Here is a 15,721-nt window from a genome sequence, read left to right on the forward strand (position 1 = left end):
GGACTCTACGTTGCAATTTATTGAATCCCAATAAAAATTACTGATAGTTTATCAGCTGGCTTATATTGGTATTAATTGTACTGGTGTCACTCCGAGTGAGGTTTTCATACCTGAATTTCAGGTATCATCAAGAACTCAGATGGCACAGCAGCTTCATTTCTGTTATGTACTACCTTTTGTACCTGAAAAGGTCCATTTTTAGTTCTAGGTTTTGGTGTCAAGGACAACCGAAACTCACCCCTTAGAAATACATCTCTTAATTGAGGTCTGCGCCAGATGGAAAACGAACGCTTTTAAGGCCCCAGTGAGATTCGAACTCACGACCCCTGGTTTACGAGACCAGTGCTCTAACCCCTGAGCTACGGAGCCTCGCTTGACAAGCTTTTCACTCCTTGTCCTAAAGCAGATTATAGGCTGAAATCTTTAGGTTTTTGTTGTTTTGTTTTGTTTTGATTGGTTTCTAGAAAATTTGACGCTCTGCCCTCATCCCCTTTTCGATTTTCTGGGCTGTGGTCAAACAAATTCCCTCACTCTCTGATAGTTTTAACATCCCGTTCGATTCGCTTTTGTCAAAGGAAGTACAAGACCCTTCAATCACCTCTGAGAGTTTTGTTTGAATCCAGAGCAGCCGAGGGTCAGAGGTTGCACGTTGACGAGAGTGGGGAATAAACAGCTTGCCCATTTGCCAAGATGCGGAGGTTGGGGTGAGAACTACTGGGCCACTTGATTTTAGTTACAGCCACGCCCGCTACTCTGCGGTACCTTTCGCACCGATTGAAGCCCAGATATTCCAGACTTCAGTTCTTAGAGCCTTGGGGGAAAGCAAGCAAGATCTGTCTCAAATTCCCCGATATCAGCTATCAGAAGAGAGACTGAGGGGTGAGGGTAATGATGAGGCCAGCAGGAAGAAGGAAATGGAGCGACCTCCCGGGAACAGAAGCCGAGGAGACGCTCTGCCTTTTGTAGCCTAGTCCTTGAGGCTGGAATACCTTTTGGAGCCTCAATCCGGGGCGTAAAGAAAGGGCCATGTTTCTCCTCCACCGCGCGTCGCTGAAATCCAAATAGAAAAGTTCTGTCCAAAGGTGCTGTGGCAAAGATACCAGAAAACTGTTAATTTCCACCCGGGCAAAGGGGCTGTGAGGGTCACCAAAAAAAAAAAAATCTGTATAGCGACGCAGCTTGCACAAGCACCAACCATAATGTACAGAGAGCTGGTAAAGAAGAAAACTCAACCACAAATCCTAGGTCTCCTGTCCCAAGTCAGAGGCCCTGTGCACCTGAAACAAAGCAAGGACTGTTTTCCTGTCTACTTTCAGGATTTGATAGCTGGCTAATAAAGAAACAATGTCTCTTAATTCCAAACGAAAAGCAAAACCAAAACACCTCGACTACTGACAAATACAAGTAACATTAAAACAACTCAGCAAAATAAGATTTATTGGTGGAGAAGAGGGAAATCCAGTCTCTGTGCATCTGTCCCAGCCTGGAATACAGTTCTCCCATAATCCAGAGGAGAGGCTGCAGAATCTCTGAAAAGCCAGCCAGCCAGCTCTCTAAAAGGTCTCCCAGGGTAAAAAACAACACACTTCACCTCCCACTCACCAAAGTCATACACAGGCCAAACAATGCCCTTGTGGCCTGGAGTGTCATAAATGCAAATAATAGGGAAACGCAAGAAAAAAAGAAATGGGCGTATTAAAGAAGTTGAGAGTGAGGGGAGGGAAAGAAATGTGAGGTCAATTTTATCACTACTACTCATCAGCGGCTTCCTAAACTTCTCTGGACTCAAGGTCTGCCTCCTGCTTTCCGGGGGAGCCAGTTTGTTCAGATTCTCCAAAATCCTAAACTTGCCCGTGCAGAAGGGCCTGTCTCCGGAAGCTCCTCCTCATCTCCTGAGTATCAGAGAAGAAGGGGATGCAGGCTCAAGAGAGATCATAAAGTCCCAACAAACCTGTGATTTGCAGTTTTCTCAGATTTCATCCTGTATTTAGGTATAGTGATCACCTCTGGTTTTCTTGCACCTAAAGTAATGTATAACCTCAATGAAATACGGCGAGACGGGCAACAGGAAGAAACTGTCCTCAGGACTTTTCAGTAACCTTCTCCTCAAGGTCTTTCCGGTTTCTGTCTGCTGCCTGGGCCCAGAGTCACATGCTTTAGGGTTTGTTCCCATTTTCAGGTAACAAAATGTCCATTACCCAGTACTCATCATGAATTTATTGTTTCTCAGCCCCAAATTCACCCTTTTTGCCTGCCTTGTGGAAATGGATATGAATCTTTTAAATAGTTTTCTTTTGCCAATCGGCACTGAAACTCTGCAGGCAGAGGATGGTGGAGAATCATTGCAGGAGGAAGGGGGTTTTGCATCCTGGTTCCCACGCACTACTTGGCCTGCTGCTTCCCCAGGGCCTTGCTCCTACACTAGGCATGGCTTTCCCCTGCTTCAGGATCCAGCAGCCACCAACTTCCCCTGGCCAGCATCCCCCTTGAGTGTTCTGTAGGGGAGTGCTCTCAGTGAGATACCTCTCCAAGAAGAGCTTTCCAAGAAACGCTGGAAGACGGATCTCCATCAAGTTCCAGAGGGCACATTTCAAGCAAGTTCTGCTGGCACAACCCGAGAGCAATTTCTCTGCTCTTCAGTGAGCCATACCCGTGCCTTCCCCATCGAGGTCTGGATCTTAGCTAGGGGTGGGGTGAAGGGTAGAGGGCTCTTCCTTCTGTGCTTTGGCTCAGCTGTAGGTGAGGGGCACTTCCTAAGGTGTTTTCAGCCCTAAGGGTAGTGACTGCTCCTTATATTTGCTATTCCTTCATTCGTCAGTGTTGTCTTTACTTTTTTACTAGCCAATTCCTTGTTTCTCCAACCTCTTCTTTAGGTAATAATTCTCTGTATTAAACTTTCCCTGTTCATTATAAGAGAAATACTTTCTGGAGATGTAATGTACAACATGACAACTGTAGTTAACAACACTGGATTGTATATTTGAAAGTTGCTAAGAGAGTAGATCTTAAAAGTTCTCATCACAAGGAGAAGACGTAACTATGTGAGTTGATAGTTGTCAACTAAACTTATTATGGTATCATTTTGCAATATATACATATGTCAAATCATTATGTTGTAAACCTTAAACTTACACAATGTTATATGTCAAATATATCTCAATAAAACTGGAAAAATAAATAAATAAACAACTTTTCCTGCCCAGTTATTTGTTCCTCTCTCCTCATTGGACCAAGATTGATCCATACCTAACTTTTGCCACGTAACAAATCATACTAAAACTTAAACGGCTTAATTTATCACCTGTCATTTATTCGTTCTCACAGATTTGTTGGTTTTCACAGAGTTTGGGCAGAGCACAATGAGGACGGCTTGCCTCTGCTCTGTGATTTCTGGAAACTCAAGTGGAAGACCCTAAGACCGGGGGCAGGAAATCATCTGAAGGATGGGTTACTCAAATGTATGGCAGCTGCTGCTGGCTGTGGGCTGAGGCCTCAGTTATTTTCCATGTGGTCCCTCCCTGCAGCTTTGTTGGGGCTTCCTCACAGTGTGGTGGCTGGGTTCTGGGGACAAATGTCTTGAGAGAAAACTATTGGAAGCTTCTATCACCTTTTATGACCTAGCTTTGGAAGTCACAGAGTCTTCCATCATAGTCACAGGCCTATCCAGATTCAAGGGGAGGGAACAGAGACCCCCCAACCTCTGGAAGGAAATGTGTCAAAATTGTATTCAAAGAAAAACACATGGCATGAGATACAGCTGTATGACCATCTTTGGAAAATACAATCTACTACAGGTTTTTTATGACGGAACTCTAACCACTTAGAAGCCTCTATCTCCTCAGATTTCACTTATCCAATGTCCCCTGGACTTGTAATGAAAATTTTGAGACATTAAAATAAATTAATATTAATATTAAACAGGTGCCTAGGAAACATACTACCCAGCAGTTCATGGAATATTGACTGTGCTGGGCCCTGCAAAAATCAGTCTATAAAGAAAATTGAATTATGGCATATTTCAGTTACAATTTCTTGTTTACATTATATTTTGATAATATCCATTTTCAAGTATCCCAAATATTTTAAACCTGTATTCAGACGTTTTCATTTCTACAAAAAAATATATAAATAGATTTCAATAGTGTATAGGAATATACCTATGCTTCAAGGTATAGGAAGCATTAGTGCAAAAATTCAACATATGTATATATTAAAATATAAACTGTCAATTTTGCATACTTTGTAATTGTACTGTTAGTATAGTGAAAAAATAGTCACAATAAAAAGAGTAAAATCTACAAACAATAAACTTATTTTTTAAAAAGAGATGCTTCCCATTTAGTTTTAGGGTAATAGATGAGGTAATTACAAATTAAAAAGTGATAGCTCTCAAATTTAAGTGTCCTATAGATTTAGACTTTACAGCCTAATTATAGGAACTTGGTGATACTCCTAGTTATCAGAATTTTAAATTTCTTCTCTCCTTTAATCCTAGAATAATCATTGCAACAAAGATATTTCTTCTCTTTCTTTTCCTTTTTGTTCCCCCTCCCCTTTGGCTATTTCATTTTCAGTCACTTAAACATATTTTTTTTCAGTCATAAAAGGTAAACATTATGTTTCAGAATAGCTGCGGTCACCCAAGATGGGTAATATTTACTGGAAAGCATCTGAGAGCTCTAGAGAGAAGAATGGCAGGATTATTACTGTAGAGCACAAGCGACCCTGCAGGTCAGAAGACGGTGATGTGTGGAATGAATGATGTAAGTATGGCTTCAGGAGATAAAATCACAGTTTGGATGGGTTGAGAACAAGGGGACTGATCCTCTCTTGTCCAGAGCAGTGGGGTTGACCATTTATTCACTTAAAGTTTCCACCGATCCTGGGGCAGCATCGAACTGGACCTGCTGGATAAAGGTTTGAATCACAAAGGACACAGTGACCTGGGGTCCAGATCACATGTGGGGGTCGGGGCCGTAGGAGGAGATTTGTGTGAGGCGCGGGACCCTGGTCTGGCTGGCGGCGGAGCGGAAGGCAGGGGACTGGGCTGGGAGTACTGGGGAAGGGGGAGGGGCGAGGAGGGAGTGTCGCTCAATACCCTGCCACCCCGTCTCCAAGGCGGAAAGAATTATTCAGGTCCGCACTAACGCTCGTACTCTCCTACTTCTCTGTTTCTCAGTCTCTGAACTCAGAACTCCTAGTCCGACAAATTTCAGAAGCTTTCTTCTGGGACGCAGCTAGGCGCTAACCCTTCAGAGTCTACAGTATAACGCTTTCCAAGAGATTAACGTGTCAGGATGGCCGAGTGGTCTACGGCGCCAGACTCAAGCTTCTGCTTCTCACTGTTGGGCCTTCTGGTCTCCGAATGGAGGCGTGGGTTCAAATCCCACTTCTGACACGTCCGTATTTTGTTTCACTTGCCACGTTCATGTCAAAAGTTTCACCTTGGATAGCTCGTAATAACTCAACCCTCAACACCGCAAATACTTCCCGCCCTGAAGGACACTCGAAAATGAGAATTCCCCAGTTTGAGAATATTAGGATACTTCCAGAGCTATATGGAGGCAACCTCCAGCGCTGCCTTCTGTGAGATCCCTCTTCCCAGGAAAAAAATACCATAACAACCTGTGGCCTTTTCCTTAGTGGATCAACTGACCAGTCATCCACACTTGGATTTTGGGTTTTTACTGTGGGAAGAATTACTGAAACCTTCACTGCTTTTCTGCACACAGAAAGGAATCTGTTATAAAGTTCTAACAAAAAATTTCCTTTGTCACCTTCTTATATCACCTCTAAAATCTAAGAGGGAAAGCCCCTCAAGATTATGACACTGCTGAAAACATTTTTTGGTTACCAATAGCCAAAAAAATGCTCATACTATTAAAATTAAGTAAATCAATAGCTCATTTTGAGATTTCTTTTCAGAATGATGTGATCTAGTTGTCTTGTCTTTCATTTTATAAAGTAATAAATGCCTTCTATGAAGTTCTACATAGGCTAAGTAAGATCTTGGTCTTAAAATTAAGATCTTAGATTTCTGCAGCTTTGACATTAAATGAGTTTTTCTTCCTGTATAGCTTTTAAATCACTACACAGCAATTTTTCTCCTAGAAATGTATCTCAGTGAAATTCCAGCTCAGCTCCATGCTTGGCCTTACCTAGTGTAGCATTTTGCAGTACCAGATTGTTAGAGGCAACCTAGATGTCCATCAGGTGTACAGCAGTGGCCACCCATGAATTTCATACTATGTAGCAGCTGCACATAAAAGCAGATGTAAATGTAGCAAGACAATAGATTTTTCAAACTGCGTTGAGTAAAAGAAAAAATATCAGGATGAACAGTGCCAATGAAAATTAAAATCACACAAGGCAACAGCATTTTGTTGAGGGTAGTTTCTTTTCTAAAGAACATTAAAAACTTTACAGAGGATCTATATTTTGGGGGGAGAGGAAAGGGATGGATACAGGCCATGAAACAAAGTAGAACTGAGAATGACCTTTCATGGACCAATAACACAAATGAGCCCTGGACAACCAAGTGTGATTAACTTACCTTTTGAACCCAAAGCCTCTCTTTCCCTTCCATCATTAAATTCCACCTTTTTACACTCTACAGATTCCTAAGCACCCACCACACTTTTCTGCTCTGCATTTCCCCTGCAATCATGAAATTCCAAGTTATTTTTCTCCATTCTCCATTTTCACCGTTTTCAGCCATTGTTTCGAGTTGGGACTGTTTATTTTCCTGTTACTGGCTTTATTTTCTATTTCAAAGCATTCCTACTATATTTTGGACTACACAGAGAAACCTAAAAAGTATTGATAAAATAAAAATAATTTTACAATGTTTACTTCTCTTTATAAGGTACCCAACACCTGCTCAAGACGCTGAGTACTGAGCTCTGAGGATCCTTCTAGCCAGGAAATTGTTACAGAGCTTGATTTAAAAAAAAAACAAAAAACAAAAAAAACTTAGGAGACAATGTTCTGAGTACTTGCCACTTTCCCCAACGTGTCATTTCTTATTTAACTTGGAAGATGGTAAAATAAGGTATTGTGATGTTGTTTTTAAATGCAAAAGGCAAAACCAGAAACTGTATATACTTACTCCTTCCTATATGTTTCTCATTAATACAAAAATACAAAGGCTGCAAATTGATTTTAACAATTGTATGATTGTTTCCATTTTGTTTCTTTCAATTCCTCTCTATGGGGAAAAGCTGTGAATTTGCCAGTAATTTCCCCACTGGAAAAGTCTGAGACTTTGTGTGGGAGACCCTTAAGCTGAGCTACCACTAAAGAAAGTCTGGGTCCTTCTGGCTGGTGTGGTCATGCAGGAGACTGGCCTTTGATTTGCCAACAGCGAGGCAGACAGTATAACGTTTTCCTCCTGCCCACAGCAAGTGGATCTCTCCGGGAAAGGGAGATCTTCCTGGTTACTTTGTATTTTTGTTTTGTTTTGTTTGTTTTTGAGTCAAGTTCCTGGGTTTCGTTAAGATCAACAGCCTGACAAAGCAAGGCACGACCTTCTGCTGGAAATCCACTGCCGGCTTCTCTCGGGAAGAGAGGGTCATCATCGGTGGCACTAAGATTTTTTAAATGTGCCCAATTGGCTGTGGGAATACTCCAGGTTCTCTAGTTGGGAATTTTCATTTGTCAAAGGCTTGACTGGAGGTTCGAGAGATGCTGGTGGCGGGGTGTCTTTAGAAGCAGAAAGGGCCGAACTACGGAATAAGCGAGGATGACGCTCAAGTGCCGGGGGAACCAAGGTGGAAGGGCAAGATTGAGATTTTTAAAAGGCTGAAAGGTGAATGTGCCTGCCGAAAACAAAAGTGAGTCTTGTCAGAAGTGGGATTCGAACCCACGCCTCCATACGGAGACCAGAAGCCCCACGAAAGGGAAGACACAAGCTTGAGTCTGGCGCCTTAGACCACTCGGCCATCCTGACACGACAACGGCAAAACCTCAGCGGTAACAATTCTGTCCATGATTGAAAACTGTTCCATCCAGGAAGGAGAGGAACCAGTCATTCTTAGAAATTACAGGAGCAAACCAAGCACTATCTGCAAAACCGAAAGACAGGAAAGGAGGAGTTTTACGGTGAAGACGTGCGCTGGGCGACAGAACTGCTACTGCTCTGAAGACCAGGAGCCCACATCACCTACTTTGAGTCTCTCTCCCACTCCACCCCTGCTGACCACCGGTTACAAGACCGACCTTAAGGAGTAGGGGATTTGGGATATAGATTTTATCGGCCCATGTTGCAACTACCGTCTTTCAGGAGCTTTCCCCGGTGCTCACAGTATCTCACAGTATTTTATCTTAACAAGTTTTTATTAGTGGAGACTGGGCCTGTGAGTGGGGCTTAAAGATTCCCTGTACAGTAGTATTTCCAGCATCTTAACGGTTCCTGCAAGGGGTCCACTCCCTTCTCCTCTCTCCTCTTCTCTCCTCCCTTTCCTTCCGTTGCCATTTTTCTCTCCCTCTAACTTATCTTCCCTCTTCCATTCTTTCCACCTGCGTGAAAGAAGGGATGGGAAGTGAAGAGGCAGGATGTGGTTTATTATAGGACACATAATAAGAGAAGTATAGAGCATGGAGGACTAAAATTAGGTCTTGGTCTTGCTTTAAAATCTCTACTGAGTTTTAAAAAAATGTTTTTGTTATTGTTAAAATCCCTCCTGCTTTGGTTAAAGAGAGAGGTTCATCCAATGTTTTCTTTCCATTCTGTCGCATAGTAGTCTTTAGTTAGTCTCCCAAATTAATAGCCTTCAGAAACTTTTCATTTCCTACAGAAAACAACCCAAACACATATGTATGAACTGGCAAAACAGCTATTGAAAGATCCAATTTTGTGTGCACAATGATTAGGGGTGAGTTGTTTTCTTTTGCTTCGTTTTTGGTCTTCATGCAGAGAACCTAAAATACAGTTTTAAAGGCAATGCAGGAAGAGTAGAAAACATGAGGATCTTGAATCAGATACGTATGTTTGAATTCAAGCTTCATCACTTACAAAACTGTGATGTGTGATATTTTATATTATTGTGACCATCTGTGAACACTTCCTTCATCTGTAAATTTAGAGGGAAATCCCTACCTCAAGATTCTTGAGAGATTAAAAAGAATTTATGTAGGTGCTTTCCCTAGCAAGCCATGTGACAAAGAGCAGTCGCTGAAGAGACCATTCACCTTCGAGGTTCTATTTACAACCTCTGGCATTTATACGGTTTTGCGACAACCCAAATTCCCTGCTCCATTGCCCTTTCTGAACTATGGTGTCCTACCTTCCAAACACTTAGAAAATGTGCTCTGGGTTCTCCTTTTCTGCCAATTAATAATCTTTCAAACGTAACAGCTCCCCCTTCCCCTTGGTCATGTGCTCTGTCATTCAGCCCTCGACATTCCAGACAGGAGTTCTCTCTCCCTCTTTTGAACTCCCCAAACATATTGGTGTTATCATTCAATGAAAAGCTGAAAACTTGACTTTCAAACAAATATAATACGAACACAGTGTCAAAGATTTCATATATCTCACTAATCAATGAGTAAGCTGTTAAAACTGCTTCAAAGGAGAATATGAAGAACAGACAACACACAATCTGAAAGGCTGAAATAAATGTGCTAACAGATGCAAAATTGGTTAATATTCTGTAGGGCAATAAAACTTAAGATTGGACTTATTTCTTCTATTGGGTAAAATTGTATCTCAACTGAGCAAAGTCCTTAGCATTGATGTAAACAAGAGCCATTTGCATTATTATCAATTTTCTGTGAGTTAACTTCTCCCACCATAGAATTCCAGAATAGCCTAGTAAATAGAAAGTCAGTCAGAGATGCACACCCCTATAAAATCAGATAATTCCTATGTGGTCTACTAGACTAATGCTCTATACTTCACTAACGCAAGGACCCAGTAAATTCTGTTGTTCATTTTAAAATCTTTGACACATTTTCCTGACACATATGACAATTTATATAAGTCATCTAACAGTAAGCTAATTAGGAGAGTGTTAGTGGAAATGGAGACATGTTTGATCAGGTCCCTGAGTTCTGACTCTCGTCTTAGTTTACCTATTTGTAAAACTGAGGGGGTATATATTTAATTACAGTGCTGTAGTCAGGTGGAACATTTTAAAATCTTTTATACTTTCCTTAGTTTACATGCTTTCTAATGGACTCTTGTGTTTCCAAGATGAATAAAAACAAATGTATTATCCTGCTTTTGTTTCCAATCTTTCTTCTATCCCTCCCCACTTGATTATTTAAAATATCAGGTGTATGTAGCGTGAAGGGAATTCAAAATCAGCAGGGTCTCCAGAAGGCAAGTGAATTTTGTTTCCCAAGCCCAATACAATGTGCAGCTCAATCGAAATGGTCAAAATCTGGCAAACCAGAGAAATAAAGACTCCACATTAGACATTCCACAGTTTGATTAACTCCATATTAATCCCTTCTGGGAACTTTTTGAAACTTTCTCTTGTAAGGCTATCTTTTAGGGGAAAAAGCAATAAAAATACATTTTCCACAAACTGTATGTGTGCACTTGAAAGAGGTTGTTTTAAGAGCTCCTGAAAAGAGAGACTGGGACAGCTTAGGCCATAAAGAAGATAGTCTGTGATGGCAGTTATTTGCACAAAGTCATGGAATTTTCTCATAAGCTAGAAATCAATGGAATAAAGACTTCTGCAACTGAGTTCCACTTACTCAAAATAGGTTAGAAATTGGCTTGAAAAGAGAACAGTTTCTGAAATAAACATATAATGTGGAATTAGTATCTGCAAGTCTAAGTTATATTACTTGAAGCATCTTGGAACAGTAGCCTCTTTTTTTTTTTTTTAAGTTTTGTAGGTCAGTGTTTCTCTCATTTTAATGAGCTTACAAATCACCTTGGGATCTGGTTAAATGCAGATTCTTATTCAGTACATTTAACATATGAAAGAATCACCTGGAGCAATTGTTAAAGCGCAGATGCCTGGGCTCCACCCCCAGAGATACAGTCAACCCTCCCGCATCCCTAGGTTCTGAAATCCTTGAATTCAACCCACGGTGGTTCAAAAATGTTTAGAAAAAAAATTCCAGAAAGTTCCAAAAAGCAAATTTTGAATTTGCCATGCACCAGCAGCTATTTACATAGCATTTACATTGTATTAGGTATTATAAGTAATCGAGAGATGATTTAAAGTGTACGGGAGGATGAGTGTAGGTTATATGCAAATAAAGTCATCTCTCAGTATCCTTGGAGGATTGGTTCCAGGACCCCTAAGGATACCAAAATCCGAGGATGCTTACATTCCTTATATAAAATGGCACAGTATTTGCATATACACACCCTTCCATATATTAATACTTCCAATCATCTCTAGATTGCTCATAATACCTAATACAATGTAAATGTGTGTAAATAGTTGTAACTACAATGTAAATGCTATGTAAATAGTTACCAGCACTTGGCAAATTTCAATTTTGCTTTTTGGAACTTTCTGAAATTTTTTTTCAAATATTTTCTATCAGAATTTGGTGGAATTTGCAAATGTGAATGCAGGGATATGGAGAGCTGACTGTACTATGCAGAAAATATTTCCCTTCTCTTCTAGGATTTTTGGCTGGTCTAGTAACTGAAGTGACATAGGAAAGGTTAACAGGAGAAAAGCTGATTTAATTTCATACATACAGGAGCCTCAAAGATATGAGGCTCAGGGGCAAAGTGGCAAATTGAGGCTTATGCCATCCTGAGCTCAGGAATGGGATAGGGGCCTAAGGCTTCAAAGGGGAGGTGTGTAGTTCACAGGAGGATAAGAAGAGAAGTTTGGTAATTAGAAATTTGCCCTGCCATGCAAATAGGTCTTTCAGATAGAAAAGTTACATCTGGTAATAGTTTTTTGTTGTTGTTTTTGTTGTTGTATTTGTTTGTTTGTTTTTTCTGGTACAGGCTCCCTATCAAAACTCTTTTGGGTAGTTATGGGAGAGGTAAAAACATTTTTTTTCCTGAGTCAGCTGGGTCTTGATTGCCTTCAGCTCAAAATAATTCACATGCCAAAGAGGCATATTTTGGGATGGCATATTCTGCTTCCCTTCAACATCTAACTTTAGAGAGATTACATTTTTTCTCTTTTATTAGACATGGTGCTATCTTTTCATGCTAACAGGAAGACTACGTATCATGTGATATCTTAACTCCAGAATCTACAGACTAAATATAAACAATCACTGGCTGATTCTCCAGTCAAGGAGCAACTTCTAATCCTGTTTTCTCTATTTCTTGTTTGGAACTTTAAATCTCCTTTTTCATGCTTATTTACTAGTCTTTCATATTTTTCATCTATTAATCTCTGTTTTATTGACTCAGGAATATTCACTTATATTTTTTCTACTTTTTCTTTCTTCATTTGTATCTAATTTTTAATTTAGCCCCATCCCTTGAGTGTTGAATGATGTGCGATTTTTTTTATTAGTTATCTATTTAATACATATTAGTGTATATATGTCTATCCCAATCTCCCAGTTCATCCCACCACCACGCCTCCCCCAAAGTACAATATTTTTAATGAAAAGTTCTTGATTCTAATATAGTCACAGTTGTCATCTTTGTCTTTATAGTTGGATTTTTCCCTTTTAATTTAAAGTTCTTTTCTACCTTTAGTTCCTAAAGATATTCTTCATTGGTATCCTTTAAGTGTTTTTACTTTGTCTCCTCCCTGGAAACACTTCAAGGTCAATTCAGTACAATTCAATCCAGATGACCACATTAAAAAAAAATCTGCTGAGGGAGTACTACAGGGGAGTGGTTAAGCAGCATTAAGCAGTGGGATTTCAAAATGAAGCTTTGAAACCATATACAAGCCCCTGTGCTCTTGTCCTTTGAGGTTAAAGGCTTTTTGCTTTAGCATCCCAGGCCTCCTCTGAGTCTCAAAATGTTGACTCAAGAGTTAATGATTAGGAATTGTGAAGACATAGACACAAAGAACAGCTGTTGGTCCAGGAAACTAGTAACAATTTAGACTATAAACCAGCCACATAGCAGAGTCACTGAACTCCCAGCTCCCTGAAAGATAGATGTAAAGGTCTGACACACATTACTAACTTTCTACAGGAAGCAGATGCCCACCAGATGAAAACTGCTGACCACAAACATGGAGACCCCAGACTGACTGAAACCAGAAGACGCGTGGTGCTCAAAATTTCACCTTGATGCCAACCAATCTGAGAATTGTTCACAAGCTCATCACACACCCTGGAGCCCCTCCCTCACACTGCCTTTAAAAGCCTGTGCCTTTAAAAACCATATTAAGATGGTTTTTTAAGGGCACTAGTCCGCCATCTTCTTGGTTAGCTAGATTTCTCTTTTTTCTTCTTTGCTGTTGTTGTTTAGCTTTCGCAAATAAAGTCACTCTCCTTGCCTCAACACCTCGTCACTCAATTTATTGGCCTGTCCTGTGGGGAGTAGCTGATCCTGCATTCTTCCCATGAGGATATCAGGCTCCCTCTTTGAGAATTCAGGCCTGACCTTTCAAAGGTGATAGTAAGATAGTAAAGAAGCTGTGGGGGAGGGGGGGGAGGTTCGCAGGCAAGAGAACCAGACTCTGTGGAAATCTGGGGAGCAGGACCAGCTACATAATTTACAGGACCCAGTGAAAAATGAAAATGAGGGCCCTTTGTTCAAAAAGCAGGAAGAAAGTGCTGTTAAAATTATGAAAATATACCCATATGAGTCTGGGTTAAGGGCTCACGCCCACCAAGACTCCCACCCAACTTACCCTGACACTGTCAGACTGTCAGCCTGGGGCAGGGACAACAGACACTGTGCCACAGCCAAGAGGCACCAGGGTTATGCTGCTTAACTACCTCTTCCCCAGACCTCCCAGGGGGCTTACTGCTGAGGCAGGTGTGAGAGGGGGGTGGGGAAGGATAGCAGGGCAGTTTGCCAGCTGAAGGGTACATTGGCCGCTGAAAACTCATCTCTGGGTGGCGGGACCTGTGAGAGCCAAGGCTTCAAAGAAAGCCCCACGTCTACACATGTTCCATGTCCTACTGGACCTCACAAAACGTGTGTAAAGGTAAAACTATTAAGAATTTCAAGAGAGCAATTGCAGAGCATTAAACCCCAGGAGCAGGAGCCTTCTGAGTGTGGGTTCGGGGGCAGTGAGCTGCGTGACTGCATAGGTCTCAGGCCCGTGAACCTGGCCCATTTAGGGAGCATAAATCGTATTCAGAATCTTGTGGGAGAGATACTGGCTTGGTCTCTCCGGTGATGAAATGTCACGTGCAGCTCCTCTAGCTGCTCCAACCTGTAGCTGAACAGTGACTGCAATATGGGCCTTTAAAATAAGAACTTTAAGCAGATGAATAGAAATTGAAAGATAAATTTGAAGCTAAAGATGAGGCAATAAGGAATGAACAATAGAAATGAAATATGTGTGGTATATGCCCTAGAATCCAAAGCTACATAAATGCCCACAAAAAGGGTGTGACCCTCAAGGACTCAGGTTACTTTGCTGGAATAAGAATATTTGCATTGAGCTTTTGAAGAGATTTACAGAAAGTCCACTAATAATGCCAAGGCCTGGACCCCAACCGTACCTCATCGAATTTCCAAACCTTCCTTCCAAGGTTTTCCTGGGACAGCACTCAGGACTAAAAGTTACTGGTTTACAAGACCATGGGCCAATGATTCTCTTTTTGAAGGTGGTAGTTTTATTCTGTTAATGTAGCTGGGGAGGTTACTGGGGATGAAAATATCTGAGGAAGTGATGATTCCATGGCTTCTGTCTTAGGAGGTTAAGACAAAGTCTGTGGCTTCTGTAGCAGAGAAAATGAAAAAAAGTAGAATCGGAGCCCTGTAGAATTCAGAGGGGAATTGAGAAGGAAAGAACAGCTCAGAAAAGGAATCAATCAATCATCTTCTGAGGTAGACTTATGCAGCAAAAAATCACCCTTCTGGATTTTGAATATCGGTGGCTAGGTTCATCTCAAGAAACTCGAGTTCTCTCTGCCCTTGGAAAATGATCATTTCTGGTTCCTAAGGAGATTGGAGTATTGATAACCTGTCTTTGTAAAAATCCACTTAAAAGTTTCACCTCCTCAGTAGCACCTTCGATGTCCAACATTTATTTTAAAAATATATTAGAGCAATCCAAATCATACAAAAGAATATGGCATATAACCATGAAAATAAAAAGGGAGACGTCTGGTTTTGAATAAGCAAGCAGCAGGTGGCCATGGACTGAGGTGTGAACAAAGAATCCAGCTAGGGTAGATCACCTTGGGCTTCACGTCTCCCTCAGCTCTGCGAGTGACGATTCTCGGAAGTATTTGCTTTTCCTTCTCTTCCGCCACGTCTTCAGTTTCTCCAGGGGCGCGATCGTACAGTGCCCCTGCCCTGTCCTCGGCCTTGTCATTGACGGGGAAGAGCCAAGGCGTCCCAACTTCAGAGTCCGGGAGTGAGCTGTGGGAGGCGCGGGGGAAAAAAGTCTGAGTTCTAAATTCATCCCTAGAAATCGGTGTAGGAGACCCTAACGGGTTGAATACCAAGTTCCTGAGAAAGGGTTTCAGAGCTTCGGTTTTTGAGTAAATTACAAAAGTGCCGAAGCCTTAGAGATTTGCTCGTAGGCAGCAATCTTGAGAAGGAAATGTGGGGCTGACGCAGAATGAAAGAAGGAAGTTAGTGGGAAAGGGGGAGAGGGAAGAATCGACAGGCTTGAGCGTCTATCAATCTATATACAAA

The 15,721-nt window shown here is 41.3% G+C and overlaps 3 non-coding genes across 3 annotated transcripts; 1 reads left to right on the forward strand and 2 right to left on the reverse strand.

Annotated features, from left to right (window-relative positions):
* Positions 1–296: 296 nt before the first annotated feature.
* Positions 297–369, reverse strand: TRNAT-CGU (transfer RNA threonine (anticodon CGU)). The gene has a single exon. It is a non-coding gene; the product is annotated as a tRNA-Thr (tRNA).
* A 4,922-nt stretch (positions 370–5,291) lies between these two features.
* On the forward strand, positions 5,292–5,398 carry TRNAL-CAA (transfer RNA leucine (anticodon CAA)). The gene is made up of 2 exons: positions 5,292–5,329; positions 5,353–5,398. It is a non-coding gene; the product is annotated as a tRNA-Leu (tRNA).
* A 2,442-nt stretch (positions 5,399–7,840) lies between these two features.
* On the reverse strand, positions 7,841–7,948 carry TRNAL-CAA (transfer RNA leucine (anticodon CAA)). Its single transcript has 2 exons — positions 7,911–7,948; positions 7,841–7,886 (listed from the first exon to the last, which is right to left on the reverse strand). It is a non-coding gene; the product is annotated as a tRNA-Leu (tRNA).
* Between the last annotated feature and the right edge of the window lie 7,773 nt (positions 7,949–15,721).

This window comes from Balaenoptera acutorostrata, chromosome 10 (assembly GCF_949987535.1).
Source record: "Balaenoptera acutorostrata chromosome 10, mBalAcu1.1, whole genome shotgun sequence".
NCBI lineage: Eukaryota > Metazoa > Chordata > Mammalia > Artiodactyla > Balaenopteridae > Balaenoptera > Balaenoptera acutorostrata.